The sequence below is a fragment of the Callithrix jacchus genome, chromosome 5 (genome assembly GCF_049354715.1).
Source record: "Callithrix jacchus isolate 240 chromosome 5, calJac240_pri, whole genome shotgun sequence".
Classification (NCBI taxonomy): domain Eukaryota; kingdom Metazoa; phylum Chordata; class Mammalia; order Primates; family Cebidae; genus Callithrix; species Callithrix jacchus.
Genome location: NC_133506.1, coordinates 102,253,580 through 102,258,137, shown reverse-complemented (window position 1 = coordinate 102,258,137; position 4,558 = coordinate 102,253,580). Strand labels below are relative to the sequence as shown.

General features: G+C 48.8%; 2 pseudogenes; one reads left to right on the top strand and one right to left on the bottom strand.

The window, feature by feature from the left end:
- Nucleotides 1-549: 549 nt before the first annotated feature.
- Nucleotides 550-2,323, top strand: LOC100392305 (tumor suppressor candidate 2 pseudogene; annotated as a pseudogene).
- Nucleotides 2,324-3,675: 1,352 nt separating this feature from the next.
- Nucleotides 3,676-4,558, bottom strand: LOC100390730 (ubiquitin-fold modifier-conjugating enzyme 1 pseudogene; annotated as a pseudogene).

Below are 4,558 nucleotides of genomic sequence, written 5' to 3'. Positions count from 1 at the left end.
ACAAGAACAGAAAATGAAACACCGCATATTCTCACTCATAGGCGGGTGATGAAAAATGAGAACACATGGACACAGAAAGGGGAGTACTAAACACTGGGGTCTATTGGGGGGAAAAGGGGAGGGCCAGTGGGAGGGGGAGGTGGGGAGGGATAGCCTGGGGAGAAATGCCAAATGTGGGTGAAGGGGAGAAAGCAAACAAAACACACTGCCATGTGTGTACCTATGCAACTGTATTGCATGCTCTGCACATGTACCCCAAAACCTAAAATGCAATAAAAAAATAAAATAAAATAAAATAAATATAGAAATAGTATGAAGCATAAATGGAAATAACAGAATATGTGGCAGTGGATAAAATATACTTGAAATTTATAGCTGAGCCATAAGCTTCCCATAAAGCCTATATTCAGAATTTCATAGGATTACTAATCATTTTATTAGAAGACCACAACGATTTTTCTGATCCAAAACACTTGAGGCTGATCCCATTCCAGGCTGAGAATAATTGATCAATTAGAACCTTTTAATTGTATTAAGAAATTGGCCCAGATGTCGGTCAAGGTGACTCATGCCTGTAATCCCAGCACTTAAGGAGGCTAAGGTGGGCTAATCACTTGAGGTCAGGAGTTCGAGACCAGCCTGGCCAATGTGGTGAAACCCCCTTCTCTACTAAAAATACAAAAATTAGCCGGGCCTGGTGGCCAGTGCCTGTAGCCCCAGCTACTCAGGAGGCTGGGGCAGGAGAACCAGTGAGCCTGAGCCGAGATCAGGCCACTGCACTCCAGCCTGAGGGAAAGAGTGAGACATCCCAAAAAAAAAAAAAAATCACGTCAATATTCTGAGCCAATTCTTTTTTTTCTTTCTTTTATTCTTTCTTTTTTTTTTTTTTTGAGACAGAGTCTTGATGTTTTGCCCAAGATGGAGTGCAGTGACATAATCTTGGCTCACTGCAACCTCCACTGTCTGGTTTCAAGCAATTCTCCTGCCCCAGCCTCCTGAGTAACTGGGATTACAGACGTGCACCCTCATGCCCAGCTAATTTTTGTATTTTTAGTAAAGACTGGGTTTTGCCACGTTGGGCCTGTTGGTCTCGAACTCCTGACCTCAAGAGATCAGCCCACCTCAGCCTCCCAAAGTGCTGGGATTACAAGCATGAGCCATCATGGCCGGCCCTGAAGTGATTTTTCTAAGGTTAGGTAGATGGTGGCTGGGCTCTCACTGCAGTGTCTTCTCTAAATTCTTCAATTATTTACCTAGGAGCAAGTTCTAATCTTCACCAAGCAGCATCTGAAACAAGTTTTTGTCAATATATTAATTCCTCTGTCAATTAGTTGACAAACATTTATTGAATGCCTATTCTACAATGGGCTCTAGAGATGCACAGATGAATTAGACACATTTCCAATCTTCATTAGCTACTAGAAGAGACAAGTACATACATTATGGGTAATTGATTCTATCTGGGAAGATTGAGGGTACATTTCCATGTCAGAGATGACATCTGAGTTAAGGTAATAAATAAGTAGAACTTTGTTGAGGACATGAGAGGAAAGTATTCCAGGCTTATTAAGAAAATGTAGAAAATGTTCATGAGATAATGCTGAAACTAGTATGACTGGAGAGCAGTATGGCCAGGAGTGGAAGGAGTTAAGAAGGTAGGAACCACTCAGTTTGCAATGCCTTTATCTGAGAAATTAGGGATATTAACTTGGAAAAGTCTCTGTCTTTGTATTCTTTGAAGCAGAAGTCGATGGCTTAGGCTCTTAAAAAGGTCTTCAGGACCGAGCCTGCGGAGGCGGCGGCAGCGGCAGCTGCGAGCCACTGCTGGGGCAGGGTATGGTGTGGAGCCGACTGCGGTGTGAGCACAGCGGCTGCGGGGCCAGCGATGCGCCAGCGGCCCTGACACGGGCGCCAGCATCTCCAAAGCTCGGGGCCTGTGGCCCTTCACGTCGGCGGCCGGGACTGCGGCTCCGAGGCAGCAGGCACTGAGCAAGCTTTGGTGCGGCCTCGGGGCCCAAGCTGTGCCCCACTTCGTATTCACGCCCCGCGGCTCCATGTTCTATGATGAGCAGGGGATCTGGCTCACGAGTTCTAGACAATCGTCACCAAGAACGGGCAGAAGCAGGCCAAGCTGAGGCGAGTGCATAAGAATCTGATTCCTCAGGATAGCCCCCGCATCCACGTGGATTTTTCTGTGATCGTCTATGAAATGCGAGCCTGGGAAGTGGCACACACAAGCACCCCCCTGCCCCAGCGAGAAACTCCCAGGCTCAAGGTGTGGCTTCCATTGAGGAGCCCAGGCTGGGGCCACAACCCTGAATAAACTCCGTTGGCCCTTACCCTTCAGCTGTGAGTGGATCAGTCCCACAGTATTGGTTGGGTGTTGGTTTGTGTGTGGCCAAGAGGTGGTTGGTGGCTAGTGAAGGCTAATGGCAGAGTCAGCACCCCACTTTCCCCAGCCACCCCTGCATATACCAGTCAGGAATGTCCGGTACCTGGTTCCTTGGCCGGTCTGCCTTCTTCCAAGTTTGCCTGGGGCCTAGCCATGCTAGAGGCTACAGCACTTTACAAGCAAGGTCTGCCTTCTTCCAGCCCCTAGGCTGCGGGCACTGTCCTTTCCTTCACTTCCCTTTTGACCCCTAGTCAGAGCATTTCAGCCATTTGCTACCTCAATTCCTCCGTGTTGGACAGAGGCTGGGGGCAGTGCTAGCCTGATTCTTCCCACCTACCTGCCATCTGTTCCCACCTTCAGATGGATAGACAGTTTGCTTGCTGTTGTTGGAGTGGGGACCGGGTGGGGGATTCTCCCACTACCCAGGGCCGGGCTGATCCCCCTACTGCAACTAGCTGTTGCCCCCTCCCCCACACACACACCCAGTTGAGGAGTTGAGAGGGTGCAAGCTGGGGTTAGGACAGGCTGCAGATGCTTGTGCCTATGGGGAGTTACTCCAACCCACCTATTCTGTCTAATCCCCCATGCCTTTGCACCAAGTCCTCTACCCCACCAATTGGAGGGGACTGTTCACCACCTTGTGGTAAGGGACAACACCCTCAGGCTGGTGCCAGAAGTTATGAGTAGCCTACCACCCCTTCCCTTACAGTAACCCCCACCCCCAACTTCAGGATCAGTCAGGGGAAAGTACTGGAGCCCCTGGGTAGAGAAAGAAAGGAGGGAAAACCATAAAAGTAATACTTATAATGTGAAGGTTTGTAAATAGTCCATGATGATGTCTTGGCAGAGTCTGATTTCTATATAAAGGTGACTTTTTTATTAAATACTGTGCAAGCTCTGTGCTTCTAGAGTGTGAGAAATGGCTTGAGGAGGGTGGCCCCCAGCCTAGGAAGACTGGTGTGTTCTTTTTTTTTTTTTTTTGAGATGGAGTTTCGCTCTTGTTACCCGGGCTGGAGTGCAATGGCACGATCTCGGCTCACCGCAACCTCCGCCTCCTGGGTTCAGGCAATTCTCCTCCCTCAGACTCCTGAGTAGCTGGGACTACAGGCATACGCCACCATGCCCAGCTAATTTTTGTATTTTTAGTAGAGACAGGGTTTCACCTTATTGACCAGGATGGTCTTGATCTCTTGACCTTGTGATCCACCCTCCTCGGCCTCCCAAAGTGCTGGGATTACAGGCGTGAGCCACTGCGCCCGGTGACTGGTGTGTTCTTTGCTCAATTTCTTTTTTTTTTTTTTTTACCAGAGGATGCAGCTTTTATTGTTATCTCCAGAAACCAGAAAGACTATGTACTCACTTTCAGTTACTCCCTATGCCTCCATGATCGCATGTTGCTCCACCTTGGGCGAATATAAATTGCCTCTAGATTTTCCAAACCCCAGTCTTTCCCTTCCCTGTGCAGCCTTAGAAACTAAGTAGCAATACTGTTTGGTGTTTGCTTCTCCCCCAGCAATGCCTGCTGCAGCTACTTAGTAACAGCTAGAGGTGGAGGGTGTTCGGGGGAAGCAGTTAGATGAGTTAAGTGTGATGCACAGGAAAACAGGATCACAGCTTCTCAAAGGTCCCTCTGCCCTGCCTCAGTGGCTTGATCCTTCCTTAGTTGCATTTCTCTTTGTGTTGGATGACGCCCTTCTGAATCAGATCAGGGATTTCCACTGCCAGCCACGGACCCAGCCCCAGAGCCATGAGATGAGCTAGGCCAAATTTGGGCACGTTCCTGGCCCACAAAGGTTTGAAGTGATCCGTCAGGCATATTTTTCCACCCCTGTACATCTTTGCTGTCTTTCCATCAAGCTCAGGGACTGCAATTTCTGGGGCAGTAGTAGGATACATGATAGGAATGTCAAACTCGATGTCAAACTCGTATTTCAGGAGGTCATGGATATACCAGCATTTTCCAAACCACCGAGTCCCTTCCTTGTTGGACTCGTCGGAACCAATCGTTGTCAGCATTCTTGTTGTTCTCCACATACCGAATAAGGGACTGATATTCCTCCTTCAGTCGCTGCACCCATAACTCCCGATCTCGGGGTCCAGCATTTGTCTTCAGCACCAGAATCTCAGACACAACACGTCGCGTGGCCTCATCCGCCATCTTGGACC